Genomic DNA, 16,088 nt, shown 5'->3' on the forward strand with positions numbered 1-16,088 from the left:
AGACAGTCAAACCACACTAGTTCAAATCTACAATTACTTTTACCTACACTATTTAACACTCATTCATCCTCCTATTTGCAGGCTATTCAGTTCTTCACCATGTGAAATGTGTCAATGTGATGTGTGTGGTGATATTTTGGAGGTTTCCCCCTCATTTGCTTATTTATTTATTCAGTGAAATATATATATAGCACACTAATGAAAGAGTAACCCTGTGGGTACTGTGGCTGGTCTGGATCCAGTGTGTGTGTGTGTGTGTGTGTGTGTATGTGTGTGTGTGTGTGTGTGTGTGTGTGTTCTCTCTCTTACTAGCCACACCCACATGTGGCCAGGCCATCATGAAGCACTAGGCCCAGTCACCACAGAGGAAACACAGACATATGTGCTGCCAAGTGTATGCATGCATGCAGCCAACAAAGCCAAGACCGCAGGGCTGTTACATATATAACTATATATACATATACCTTCACAGTCAGACTTTAGCTCCACTAAATATGCCATAGGAATGCCTTAAGCCACTAATTCAAAGTAATATATGGGTGCAAATACAGTGCAAAGCATTTTAAAGGACATGGCAGAAGAACAGTCAAAAGGCTTCAACAAAATACTGACTAATTACCGATTCTAATTAGATCTTGGGTTTCTGTTATCCCCAGGAAAGAATATCAAGAGGTGTCACTAGCATTACCTATTCTTCAGCTCATGAGTTCAAGTCCATGTAATCAGTTTTCTACATCATAAAAACTGCAGCACAGACAGTTATAGGCCTACATGTGCCAAGTCCAAAGGTGACAGCTCTTAGCCACTCGATCTAAGCAACATCAAAGCCTGGGGATCAATCAAAACCTACACAACAGAACACAAACCAATCAGGGCTGCAACTAACTATTGTCATTGTCGATTATTTTCTTAATTGATCCATTAGTTTCAGGGATCTAGACTAGATCCACACCAGACTAGAGAGGCGCCAGGTTCACAGTCAGGGTCAACTGTCATTTAGAAAGATTATTACTATCAACACAACTGCAATCAGAAGGGCCAGCAGAACTGTTTTTGGCAGGTCACACTCCAGCTCGTCTGACTGGATGCAGCTGTAGCAATACAAACAAAACAAAAAAAGTTACAAATGTTCACTATCCATATCAGTTCATCGACCACAGTAGATGTTTCACGTTACTAAGAAAATACAACCTCAAGACATGACAGAGGAGAATGTACAGTGCAAGATACTCAAGAACAAGAGCTAGAGTATTCCTGAACATTAACCCTTAACCCTCTGAGTCATCAGTGAATGGGCCAACTGAATCGTCAGCAGAGGACACTCTAGACAGCACATGATCTGTGGACTGATGACAGAGTCTTCTCTAGCAGCTTTCTCAATCAGTGTGTGTGTTTTATGTGTGTGTGTGTGTGTGTGTGTGTGTGTGTGTGTGTGTGTGTGTGTGTGTAATGCCTATTCAAGCAAAATTAGCTTCAATGTCACAGGAAAAGCAGAAACACATAGTTCACTCAAACAGACTGCTGACACACACACTCTCCAGCAACATGTGATGTCTATATAGCTAATAGTGAATCCACAAACAGGTCCAATGATTATTGTTGTGCCCACATTATATCAGAAACATGAGACACACGCACACACGCGCGCAAATCATTGCACTTAACAATGCCTTTATGTCACATGCAGTTATATCAGCCACAGGCATGTCCAAGCTTGCACCAAAAACAGAATAACACCAGGATCACTTGCAACTATCAACTCACCTATACACACACTTGGTCTAAGGTCTCTTGTGAGTCGCCCACCCCCGTCTCTCTGATTCTCACACGCACACGCACACACACACACGCACACACACACGCGCACACACACACACACACACACACACACACACACACACACACACACACACACACACCTGGTATAAGGTCCCTCAGAAGCACTCCCCCACTTCCCACCTTACACACTGTACAGAAAACCTGACACACACAGCCTTCTCATCTGGCCTCAGGATGACATTCCTGACTTCCTGCCAGGGCCACGCTCAGGTCATCTGGCCTGCTCTTACAGACGGACATTCAGCTTGTTCCCCGACAAAAATACAACACAGTAAATGGATCATCTCTGCTGGAAATTCAATAACCGCCTCCTACGATCTCAGATAAACGTGTTACTGCCGGAGAGCACTTTTCAGACCTGTGAGGAGCCCGTCTGCACTCTTAAAAGCTAATCTTTTGTCCTGTGAGTGTGTGGAAAACAAATTCGTTGTTGGCATACTCCTATTCTAAAACGAGTGTATAAAATATGTGTATACTTTCATGGAATTAACTATAGAAATTCTTTGTTGGAGACCTTTTGTCATTTTACAGTAGATGGGTGCAAACTTTTGTTTTCTGGTGTATGTATGAACTAGCACCCTGAGGTGTGTCCATCTAGCCTAGAAATCTAGACGCACCCTAGCGGCAGCAAATTAAATTTGCTGCCAGGGCTAGTCTAGCAACTCTCCGTTGGCTTGTGAGCTCGAAAAATTAAACTTCTATCAGGCCAATCAAATCGTGTATAGAGTCGTTAGGCGGGCTTAACATAATGATTGATGGCAGAGTTGCAAGGGTTTGGCTTAAATTCCCTGCTACTTGAAAACAAATAAGATAATGTTGCTGTTGGCGAACAGTGTGACACGAGTTAAGCTTTTATTAAGTTGGCAAAAGTTTGAACTAGCCAACTAGCTCCGTTGGTGGGAAACGCATGGGACTCATAGCGCTGTCCTATTGCGTGCAGAGAGAATTTGAAAGACAACCGATTATCCCGCCCCTCGGACTGAGCACTGCGAACGGTGAGTGCCCAGACCCTACATTTTAATGTGGGTCTGGCTCGTCAGGCTAGTGTCCATCTGGTTCATACACAGACACACACACTGAATCTGATCCATAAAGATCTGGTGAATCAGGACCAGTCACAATTATTCCATAATGACTTGATCACCATTATTGGAGCTGACCGTAATCATTTTACATAATCGTTAAGATCATTGACATTCATCTATATAAAAGCACTGGATGAAACTAGTGGAAATGCCATATTTCAATCACTATTTTCCACTGATTGGTTTAAAGGAACACGCCACCCAATGTCAGTAGTAATATATGTTCTTACCTTAACTTTCACGAGTTGAGTCATACCTCTCCCGTGTCCTTACGTGCACTCAAACGCTCTGGTGCGAGGCTGGACTGTGTTAGCATGTTGCTATGCTAGCGGGCTTTGACGGCAACTAAGCGTAGAAGTAATCAAAAACATCCACGTTTTACCGACTTAAATACAGTTGCACGAGTAGTTGATAGAAATGCTACGGCCACGCAACGTGAAACGTGGCGATTTTCCAAGCGAATAAACCGGAGAACTACAATGTGTGGCGCAATAGCACTTGGGAGTACTTCGACCTAGCGTAGTAGTATTGTTAACACCTAATTGTAGATCCTATCCACCACAGAGTTTAGAATCCATGCTGGATCGACCCTCAGCCTCTCCCTCCCCTCTGAGCGAGAGAGAGGCACACACACTAGAGATGCGCTGATGGGCTATTATTTCAACCATAACTGCATAGCAAAACTTATCATCCATCAGCCATCCATCAACACCAAAGTTTTTTGACCAATTTTCGAAACGGCACCCGCCCACCATCCGCTGGTTGTTTTAATGTAGGCTATATGGGTGATGCAGCGCTGCTGACGTGAGGCTAGAAAGCCCTTGCCTGTTCTAGGAAGACTGATCCAATGCAGCAAATATATTAAAAGGCTAAAGTCGTACATTGGCTATGTTGTAGCCTATCCCCAGAATATCAGCAGCAAACTCAGTCTCTGTCTCGCAAAACAGTCTCCAAATAAAACGCACATCGGCCTGTTGCCTTTTCTGCCAGCTTGTGAAAATATATCGTCCAAAATGCTTGATTGCATTGCATTCTCCACATTTTTAGCTACATTTTCATGTACCACATCAGCATTTTTGTTCAGTGAATCTTTTGTAAATTGCTTTACAATTACCGTCGGGCCTATAGGCCTATTGCCTGGCTTGCCTCAGCTTCGGTCACGTCCTTTTACAATTTTATCATTGTAATAAAAAACGCAATTTGCCACATAATTTCAACATGCTCCTGGCCTACTAATTAATGCCTATTGTACTTTATTTTTTGCAAAAAGAAAGAAATCCTTGATAAAATAACAAGTCATTCACATTATAGGCTACTTTACACACTGTCATGTCAGGGTGACTGAAAGCCTGTTCTGAAGACTCCCATTCATTTTGACTGCACGAGCGCGTCTTTTTCAGACAGACAGCGCAATTCATTTTAAAGCAATTTACAAAAGATTCACTGAACAAAAATGCTGATGTGGTACATGAAAATGTAGCTAAAAATGTGGAGAATGCAATGCAATCAAGCATTTTGGACGATATATTGTCACAAGCTGGCAGTATAGGCAACAGGCCGATGTGCGTTTTATTTGGAGACTGTTTTGCGAGACAGAGACCGAGTTTGCTGCTGATATTCTGGGGATAGGCTACAACATAGCCAATGTACGACTTTAGCCTTTTAATATATTTGCTGCATTGGATCAGTCTTCCTAGAACAGGCAAGGGCTTTCTAGCCTCACGTCAGCAGTGCTGCATCACCCATATAGCCTAGGCTACATTAAAACAACCAGCGGATGGTGGGCGGGTGCCGTTTCGAAGATTGGTCAAAAAACTTTGGTGTTGATGGATGGCTGATGGATGATAAGTTTTGCTATGCAGTTATGGTTGAAATAATAGCCCATCAGCGCATCTCTAGTGTGTGTGCCTCTCTCTCGCTCAGAGGGGAGGGAGAGGCTGAGGGTCGATCCAGCATGGATTCTAAACTCTGTGGTGGATAGGATCTACAATTAGGTGTTAACAATACTACTACGCTAGGTCGAAGTACTCCCAAGTGCTATTGCGCCACACATTGTAGTTCTCTGGTTTATTCGCTTGGAAAATCGCCACGTTTCACGTTGTGTGGCCGTAGCATTTCTATCAACTACTCGTGCAACTGTATTTAAGTCGGTAAAACGTGGATGTTTTTGATTACTTCTACGCTTAGTTGCCGTCAAAGCCCGCTAGCATAGCAACATGCTAACACAGTCCAGCCGCGCACCAGAGCGTTTGAGTGCACGAACGGACACGGGAGAGGTATGACTCAACTCGTGAAAGTTAAGGTAAGAACATATATTACTACTGACATTGGGTGGCGTGTTCCTTTAACTGGTAGTATTTTACTGACATCAATATGTGTATTTGAGTTGTCGATTGTGGTAATATGACCTTGCCTTAGGTGCAGTCGAGGGACACCAGGATAGTGCAGCACATGCCACACGTGTGCGAGTTTATCTTTACACACATGCAAACGCACACACAAAACACCATCACTTTGACCATGACACTCTGCTCCATAAAGAATGGGAAGATTCCTAACCTTTGGATAGCCATGATAGCCTAGCCCTACACATACTTGAGATTGTGGAGCAGGCATTTTTAGATCTGTTTGTCAGATCGTCTATGAAGGCCTATTCAACATTATAGATATTATGAATATGAGTGACTTAATTGTTAAATATGTATACAATATCTGTATGAATTTTTATGTGTCCGTGTATGAGAGTGCATATCTGTGTGTCTCTGTGTGTGAGTGTGCGTGTGCGCCGGTATGCGTGTTGCTGAAGTGCTGCTTGGTAGAAAATTGACAATCACATGGAGGGAGTGAAAAATCATGAATAGCATTCGTCCTTTGTGACTTCTCTGGAAGCCATTTCTGTTGCTGTTCAGACTTCACTTTCATTTATCCCACAGATGTGCTAACAAAATAACTATACAACGTGGATTTAGCCTCACTCCCAGTTTTCCCTTTGTTGAATGAAAGTGTGTGCAAGCATATGTGTGTGTGTGTGTGTGTGTGTGTGTGTGTGAGAGTGAGTGACAGAGAGAGAGAGAAGAAAAAAATACACACACACATTAGACAGAAGTGACTGTGCAATATATTTGAATGAACATAACTCAAACAACCTGTTGTGCGACTACAACAAAATAATTACATCTAATCATAATTACATGCTCTTCTTTCTCTAACACACAAATAAACACACACTACCACCCACACAACCTCAACCACTCAGTCAATTTCAGATGCACACACACACCCGCACAGTGTTCCGATGTGACCTGGCCGGCACCCTCTTGACTATAAATACCCCTCCCCCATTCTCCCTTCATTCCACTGACTGGAGATGTGAGGTGCTGTCACCACCACTGCATGACTTTATATGGACAACAACACACAGCCAGAGGCATTCCCTCAACAGGAGAAACAGGGGAGAGAGGGGGGGGGGTGAGAGAGAAAAAGAGAGAGGGTGAGAAAGAGAGTTATGGACAGAGAGAGAAAGAAAGGGAGATGCTGAGAGAAAGGGTTAGGGAGAGAGAGAGAAAGATGGTTAGAGAGCTAGAAGGGAAGAGAGAGTTATGGAGAGAGAGAGAAAGAGAGAGGGTGAGAGAGAGAGTTAGGGAGATAAAAAGAGTGGGTGAGAGAGTGAGTTAGGGAGAAAGAGAAATAGAGGGTGAGGAATAAAGTGTGTGCAATTACAGCTGATATTTTGGGTGATTCTTCAAATGAAACCTTCAAATGAAAACTGAAGAGAAGGTGAGAAAGTAAAAAGTAGGTGAGGAAGTTCATAGTTCCTAGAGATGGAGAAGAATGGATGGATAGAAAGACAGAGTAGAGTGTAGAGAAAGAGAGAGACAGGCAAGACCAGTAGTGCGAGAGAGAGAGAGAGAGAGAGAGAGAGAGAGAGAGAGAGAGAGAGAGAGAGAGAAAGCAAGCTTATCATCACTGCTGGAACTCTGAGAGCTGGCAAGTCTCTTATCGTTCTCTGCCTCTTTGGAACTGATGACAACACAGCTATCACCGGTTACCACACACACACACACACAATTTAGCAAAGCAGAGATTCCATCCATTTAACAATTACAGTCACAATGGTGTGTGCAACACACGTCACCCACGCATACTTTATTATGGGGATTTTTTTAATATAATGAATGTATGTAATGTATACAGTATGCATTCATAAGAGAAAAAACAGAGAAACACTAGCCTGTTCTCTTACACACACAGTCAAGGAATTCACGTCCAGTTCTTGAGTCTGGCCAACATGTCCAAAGTCTTGTGCCAAGTCAGCAGAGCTTAACCACTACTGTACTAACACACACACACACTACTTTCTAGCTCACCCTCTCCAACAAATCATCACTCTAAAGCAACCACCTTGGTATGTGTACCTCTACAACTGAAGTAGACACACACACACACACACACACACACACACACACACACACACACACACACACACACACACACACACACACACACACACACACACACACACACACACACACACACCACACACACACACACACACACACACACACACACACACACACACACACACACACACACACACGACTACAACTCCAACAAGGCCTGTCCCTCTCCAGCTCTGCTCCAAGCAAGAAAGAGGACCAGTGAATGGTAGATACAGAGAAAGAAGAACACAGAGAGAAATAGAGGTGGAGGGACATGTGAAGGGTAGAGGGAAAGAATGCAAGGGAAAGAGGAAAGATGATAAAGAATGTAATTAAGTAAGTATATATACTCTTTTGATCCCGTGAGGGAAATTTTGTCTCTGCATTTATCCCAATCCGTGAATTAGTGAAACACACTCAGCACACAGTGAAGTGAAGCACACACTAATCCCGGCACAGTGAGCTGCATGCAACAACAGCGGCGCTCGGGGAGCAGTGAGGGGTTAGGTGCCTTGCTCAAGGGCACTTCAGCCGTGCCTACTGGTCGGGGTTCGAACCGGCAACCCTCCGGTTACAAGTCCGAAGCGCTAACCAGTAGGCCACGGCTGCCCAATGAATGAGAGAGAAGCAAGGGAAGGGTGAAAGGAAGGATAAAGAGAGAGAGAGAGAGAGAGAGAGAGAGAGAGAGAGATGCCTGTTGCAAACTGCTGCAACCTTTGAGCAGTATTTATCACTCTGTTCCTGATAAAGACGTCTCAGTGCAGGGACACTTCAGGCACTTGACCTTTGCCCTTGCTGCTGAGCCTACACAATGTTGTGTCAGGCAAACCTCTCCATTACAGTCCCAGACACACAGATATAGTACACAAACACAAAGTACACAGACACACAAACACAGCTAATGCCCATGTAAAGGATGGGCACTGTGAACTCCAAAAAGAGCTGTGGTTCTGTCACTTGATGGAATTTAAGGGGGAACGGAGGTAAATCATACCCCTGCTGGACCGACAATTATGATACAAAAGTCAATCTAAATCATGTATTTGAATACAAAGTTGCCACGCAAATGCGCAACATGAGATTATGAAGTCAGTCATTCATGAGTCAACAGAAGAATGTAATTACTGACGCTTTGGTGCTCAGTGATTTTGCAGTTAGGCTATAGCCTACAATTACTGACAAAAACTGTTTGAAGCAATGGCTGCCCCCGCTTCAAAATACAGATGAATTCTGTAAACCTAATAGTTCAGAAACAGGACACGACTCGGCATCGACATCTCCTTTTCCCTTTTCCTTTGACAGCAGATACGCAAGACACGAAAATGATAGTCACAGCTTAAAATCAATACTGTTTTGTCTGGGAAGCCCTGGTGCGCTAGGCTGGTGGGCTAATGCTGTGATGTTTCTGTTCTGTTTTTCTCACATTCTTTTTTTTCCTTTCCATATTTCGCGTGACTCACATGCTACAGCACTGACGTCAACCAAATCGACGCTGTTCAGCACATTTCACGACAAAGCACGAGCTTTTAAAATGCCAAAGCAGGAAACATGTATACATACAAGAAAGCACTACCTCGGTCAGCAGTAACCCAGTCCATGCCAACATGTAGGCTACCCACTGAAGTCAGAGGTGATTCAACTTAAGGGGCAGCCTGTACCGTGGTTTGGTTTAACCACATTCGAAGTTTTCCCCGGAGCAGCAAATTTAGCAGTGGGAGTGTTCCGCTACAATGTGCTACAGATATCCATAGACCACATAATAGCATATGGCAAAATTTGACGGAAAGTACTTACCGTGCACAGGAAGCCCCAGTTCAAGTGACCATTGGATCCAGCATGTGGAGTTGAGTTTAAGGATGTACCGCGGTTTTCCATGATGACAGAAAGGGAGAAAGATAACAGAGCCCAAGTTTAGTTTGTTGGTTTCAAAAAGATTGGACCAAAATGTAAGAATGAAATCCAGCGTGTTTCTCAGTGGACACATTGTAGGTTATCATCCGTGATTCTCACCTGGAAAGCTGAGCGACACTCAGTTGTGTGTGATGTTTGACAGAGCACCAGTTCGACTATAATACATGGTTGTGATAGCACTAATGCGATTTAATTCAGAAGTAGGCCTATCTTGTATGTCAGGGAGGTGAACAACTTAAAATACCTTATTCGCTAGTCAAAAATACCTTTAACAAGACCAGTGACGTTCAGCGGTAGCCTACTTACAGAAAATTAACTATAGGCTACTTCACCTGATCGAAGTTTGTCCTGATAAAAGCCTTTGGACGATATTTTCACAGCAGGCTATCAGTGTTGATAAACCGGCATTTCACTCGGACCCCGTCCGCCTGCTCCGTGACAGCCACTGGCGCAAAGCAGTTCTCCTTACAAAAGGAATTCCCCTCCGCGGCGCTTCCACTTTCATCGAGCCATCACAGCCACAACTGTCGGACCTGCGCGCCAAGGTTCCGCCTCCTCATCCCAATTGGTTACTTTGCATTCCATACTTCTAGCAGCGTAGACGGCACCACCCACGAGCGTTCACACCTGCCTGTCTGAAGAATGTCATTGGTCACCTGTAAAGGTGTGCGGTCGCGAAAAACACTTAAAAGTTCTTTAGAGATTTGAGCCAGGCCCAGCCATAGATCTATGCAAATAATCCACTTCTATTTTTTCACATGTTCATGTGGAAATAGTAGGCCTATAATGTCCGCCCATGACAACCTTTAGTAAACTACCCTTTATAAAGTTAGTCTAATCATAGCATCCACAACTTTACGAGATGTGTTGATGAACACAATTAATCACCTGATAGATGTATTTGTGGGACCCATATGTTGGACAATCTGTATTTGTGGGAGGACCCGTGTGTGTTGACAGTCAAATAGCGCGCTCCATGATTATTCTCATTATCAGCGCCTGCCACCTGGTGGTTAAACTTGATTTACATTCTAGCCTTTTGTTGTTTGGCCCTCAACATGAGAGGACTGAGGATATTCCCTCGAATAGGAGGGAACCCATCACAGATAGATCTGCTTCCAACTTCGAGAATATTTAATGGGTGCACCCAGAGGTTAAATTGGGCCGGAGCGCACCGGAGCGCAGCTCCGCCTCCTCAGGTCCACAACACACCCTGCAGGAGCTCAGCTCCGTCTCCTTCAGCACCAAATATTATTATTCCACTAGAATTATTTTTCATCTCCTGGCAAATACATGGCATATGAGACTGAATAATTATCAAGACTAGCCTAATATTGAACTTCCGTGGCCCAGTAAAATCTCAAGTTCAGGTTTAATTTCTCGCGGTGTACTCGTCACACAGATATCACGTGAACGAGCGGAATCTAAGCTGTCCAATGATATTAACGCCAAGTGGCTGTGATAAATGGTTCGCGAGAAACTTAACATTGAACTTGTAATGAAATGTAGACCTAGTCATATTTGCATTCTGCACACATCTCTGCACAAACTATTCACTCAACACAAGGCGAACCGTATATCACAATAAACAGCAGACCTTGCCGAATACGAGGATATAACGCATACATCTGTAGGCTACAACAAGCGGTTCCCGAGTAATCCGTTTTTTTAAATTGCAATACATTTCTACATGGTCTCCAACTTTGGGTCAAAATTATAATGTATTCTCATCTAAACTATTTAGCCTACAGTATGTCAGTAGAAACGTTTCTGTAAATTGCTTAGCCAGAGTATCCAACCATCATGTTTGTTATATTGCCAGATGCTATAATATAGCCTAATATAATATAATATACTAATATAATATAATGCTTCCTAATGCCATGAATGCAAAAATATGAGGGAAAAAATCATGAGACGCAAATTATTTTTTCTTGATATAAAGGCTGACATAAGACATATTGCATTTAAGACAAATATTATCACATCTACTTTCCCAGATATGGGTAGCCCAGACTGTCCTGAAAAAAAGGAAGATATAGCATGTATAGATGCCCATTACAATGACCAATATAACTCAATAACCAATATGACTATCTTAAGCCTTAGATTAACTAGCTGAACAACACAGGTTGTTTTGCTACAGGCTGCTGCATAATTTCATGGAGTGCTGAAATTTACACTATTTTTGACCTATTTTTGAAAATATGCTTTGTGGTTGTGAATTTATTGCAGTATCATAACTATTCTGTGTGTGCATGGTTAAAACTCTGAACCGCAAAATACTTTAGGCTACAGAACAAATATTTCCATCCATATATTTTATAATAATTTTATATAATATTATGTAATTATTAAGTGTAACCTCTGAATTTCTTTTAAAGTGCACCAGATTGATGCATTTAAACGTTAAAATATACAACATTTTCTTACGGGGGAGCATGCCCCCGGACCCCCCTAGGGGGGCTTGCGTCCCAGTGCAGTTTAGGCCTAGTGACACCCCTGATCTATAACGATGAAACGGACCCTGGAAGATGTTTTGAGGGGCGGTAGAGACTGAAGATGTAAACCCAGAACTGTGCAGAATCAGTCATTTTGAAGTAGCCTATAGAACTATGCATTTAGTAGAAAAACCCTAAAGAGAGGCACAAAATTAAAGGTAAAAATAACAATAAAGTAGGCCAGGGATAGATTACTGCACGGGCCTACCGGGCCCAGGCCCAGGGGCCCAGGGGCCCAAGGGGTCAGGGGGCCCTGAAGCCCAAGCCTTTGCACGGAATCATTGCCTCAATGTCAATAAATCAGGATGTAGGCTATGAATCTGATTGAATTTAGTATTGGCCATCCCCAAAATGCACCAGATTACAGGAAATCACATCAAACAAATTAAAAATGTTCTGGGGGAGGACCCCCCCCCCCCCCCCCCCAACAATAGTAGTCCTACCTTACATTAATACTGGAAAAAGAGCCCATTTGGTGTAAAAACATATTGTCATTTTATGGTGCGATTTTGAATGATGACCATTCACCGTAAATAAGGGCTCCCCCTCCTTACAAAAGCCAATTTAACCACTGGGTGCACCCGTTTGCAACCATAACATTTTTTCAAAGTTATTCTTGTACTCTGGTTATTCCTCGGGTTCAGTCATCTGAAGTGGCTCACTTTGATGATTCTATGATCCTGGGGCCAGTTTCCCGAATACCTAATCTCTATCTTAACATTTTCACGCATTTCCCGAAAGGTGCTACGAATGTCTTTCGTAGCCTACGTCGTTCGTTGGTAAGAGTGGTCTGGCTCTGGAACTCTCTTGCACCTTAGCAATGTTTCGGCTCTCGACGCTAGTCGCCGCCACTGTAGCCTACAGCAATTTTTTGAAATCTCTGTTGGTACAATATATCATATTCTCTCATATGGTACAATATCACTGTTTTGGTTCGGCAATGATTTTTTGTAAGTAGGCCTAGGCTAATTAAGAAAATAGTTTCTGGACATATTTTTTACACTAATAATAAAATGTGCATTTGAAAATGATTAAAAGTTTTATTCTCTTATTTCTTCAAAATGTAGCTCACTTTCCTCACATTTAGCGCATTTTCCTCACTTGAGACAGAAATTAATGTAAAAAACCCAACACATTATATGTAATTGTCAATACTATGTTCAAATGTAAAAACATATGTTAAATATTATATATAAATGTTATATCTAAATCTAAATGTTATATAGACATTCATAGCACCTGTGGGGATGTTCAAGATTGAGGGAAAGATGAATGCAGCAATGTACAGAGACATCCTGGGCGAAAACCTGCTCCAGAACACTATTGACCTCAGACTGGGCTGGGCAACGGTTCATCTTTCAACAGGAGTCAGGACCCTAACAACCCTAAGCACACAGCCAAGATATCCCCCAAGGAATGGGCAAAACTGACCAGAGACAGATGTGCCAAGCTTGTGGCTTCATATTCCAAAAGAGTTAAGACTGTATTTGCTGCCGAAGGTGCCACAGCAAAGCTGTGAGTACTTATTTAATATTGATGTTCTTTATTTCTAATAAATTTGCAAACATTAAAAAAAAACTTGTTTCATGTTGTCATTATGGGGTATTGTGTGTAGGAGTTTGAGGAAAATTAAATGTGGGAAAAGTGAAGCACTGTGAATACTGTATGCACATTAACTCTGGAAGACGAATGCCCACTAGGTGGAACCACACACCTTTTTACAAAGCAGACCATCTTCAGTATTTGTGATTAGTCATGATTTAAAATGGAATTACACACACACACACACACACACACACAAACGGCCACTTAAAGGAATTAGATTTAGTATAGGTCAAATGCAAATAAACACACGGTACACTCAGCTGGAAATTTGTATACTTTTTATAATTAAACTGGTTCTAATAAATGGTTGCAGAGGAGCTCACACACTTTAAAACAATGAAAAATATCTGTTCTCTCACAATGGGGTGGCTTCTGAGATTAACGTCACTGTCACATAGTAGTCAGTCATGGTATGCGTGTGTGTGTGTGTGTGTGTGTGTGTGTGTGTGTGTGTGTGTGTGTGTGTGTGTCTGTGTACATATACTTTGTTTGTGTGTGTGTGTGAGTGTGTGTAAAGGGGAAGGGGTTTGTCCTGTGAGGAAATTTGTTGTCTGCATTTAACCATCCGGGTGTAGTGTCGTGTGCACACATTCATACGCACGCACACACACTTGGAGCAGTGAGCTGGGAGCCCACACACACCAGGAGTACACCTGCACATCCGGAGCAGAGGCAGCCCTTAATCCGGCGCCCCGGGATCAGTTGGGGGTTAGGTGCCTTGCTAAAGAGCACCTCATCCATGGATGTGGATTGGGAGAGCTGCCTGTGTGTGTAAACAAAAGATATGTATATATGTGTGTCTGTGCCTAAATGTGTGTGTGTGTGTGTGTGTGTGTGTGTGTGTGTGTGTGTGTGTGTGTGTGTGTGTGTGTGTGTGTGTGTGTGTGTGTGTGTGTGTGTGTGAAGATAGCATAGGAGGAGTGGGGGTGAAGAATCCTTTTGATCTAATGAAACCTCCTGTTATGACATGAGCTGATCCAACATCAAGGCCAGGACATAGCATGGGGGTGGGTATCATTCAAAGGGAGTCTGAGCTGGAAATAAAACCTATGAGGTGTGTATTTGGAATGTATTGCCATTGGCATGTATTTGGGATGTTTTGGACTAGCAAGGTGTTGCTCATGCCTGATCTGAGATGGCTGGAGTCCCCTGCACTACGTAGTTATTTTAACTAAAAACAACGGGTTCAAACTCAGTCTGACTGATAATACGGAGAAAGGTATCTCTGACAATGCCAATCCATGCCCAGAATGCTAGTGCCAAATGGATGCCCAGTGCGTTGAAAATTGATGATGAAGGGTATAAAAAACAATTCACATTATATTGCTTTAAAGCAGCACTAGGTTTTCCATTTTTGAAGGTATGTTTTTATTGGCAAGTTCTTTTGGTGCAATCGGTTTGATAGTATATGGTCATGTGAAGGACTGAGAAACCAATGTCCATTCAGGCACTATGGTCTAGTATGGACATGCATGTCACAAAATCGCCTAACATTGCCTCCAAAAGACATCCTTTACCACATTAGCCAGCTTAATCCATGTTGAGCTGTCGCTAGTATTTCCATGCTTTCTTCAGTTGGCTTGCTAGTGTTAAACCAAAACCCCATACTGCTGCTTTAAACAAACATGGTTGTATAATCAGCCCCAGATAGAGGGCGAGGCAGGAAGAAATCTGGCTGAAGTGGCGCCCCTGTTCAGGCCCAGTTCAGTCCCATTGCTGTTTGAGAGGCGGCTCAGGTCCAGGTCCAATGCTCAGGGACAGTACGACTCGCTCGCTCGGCCAGGAAACTCTAATCCTACTGATTGACTCATCTCCTGGACAATTTTCTGGCATGTAAATCGGTGGTTTTGTAATGTAGGCAGCCAGCAGACATCACACAAAATAGACATCAAGCTCAGATCCCCCCTTCTCTATGTTTGTATGCGATGGATTAAGTGTGTTTCAAGCTGATCCATATAACAGTGCTGGTACCGCCTTTCTGCACCCCTTTTGACTGTGCCTTAAAAAAAGAACTCATACATCCATTCTAATCTCCAGCGAAGACTTCTTTTGCCTAGTTTTGTCTCCAATCGGTTACACAACAAATCTGCAGTCAGATTGCTTGTCTATTGCTTTGTTGTTTTTGAGGGGTCCAACTCATTCTTCAGTATACATAAACCCTGTGCTGCACTAGAACACAGACAAAAGAAATCCATAAAAACATATTTGTCTCTTTTCAATGGGTGATATTTAACCCACTGTGTATGGGTAGGTCTTGTCACTCTGACATTTCAGACTCAAGACAGACTTTCAAAAATGCAGACTTCTGTATTTGATCTGATTGAAATGTCAGTCTGATACCACAGCTGAATACAAAGCATGTCGCATGAGAACAAAAATCCTGTATCCTTCTCTAAAGGCACAACCTTCATAGGTGAACAACATAAAAAAGTGAAAATGAACTTAGACCTGACATAAGGATTGTTATTAGTGCTGTTATGTGAAATGTGTTTTTTTTTTCATGCGAGATTTCCAGGTTTTCGTTCCAAGCACACAATGTACATTTGCATTGTGAACCGAAATAGCCGAGCTAAAATAAAACTACACAATAAAGCAGACGTCAATTTTGTATAGTGTGTGGGAGGTTTCCTGTGGAAAATACGCCAAGCTCTTTTGTAACTGGTCTCTGTGTTTGACGTATTTCTTTTACAACACTGTTCTACCATGAA

General features: G+C 42.7%; 1 protein-coding gene across 1 annotated transcript in view; it reads right to left on the reverse strand.

Annotated features, from left to right (window-relative positions):
- LOC143133913 (protein 4.1-like) overlaps positions 1 to 9,338 on the reverse strand; it is a 52,589-nt gene extending 43,251 nt beyond the window's left edge. Inside the window, exon 1 of the mRNA XM_076293874.1 lies at positions 8,937 to 9,338. The gene's annotated coding sequence lies outside the window, so the exon portion shown is untranslated. The remainder of the gene's footprint in view (positions 1 to 8,936) is intronic.
- Between the last annotated feature and the right edge of the window lie 6,750 nt (positions 9,339 to 16,088).

The sequence above is a fragment of the Alosa pseudoharengus genome, unplaced genomic scaffold (assembly GCF_046254945.1).
Source record: "Alosa pseudoharengus isolate Yale_2024_CS ecotype anadromous, Long Island Sound unplaced genomic scaffold, YU_APseudo_1.1 YU_APseudo_1.1_scf_2, whole genome shotgun sequence".
NCBI classification, from domain to species: Eukaryota; Metazoa; Chordata; class Actinopteri; order Clupeiformes; family Clupeidae; genus Alosa; species Alosa pseudoharengus.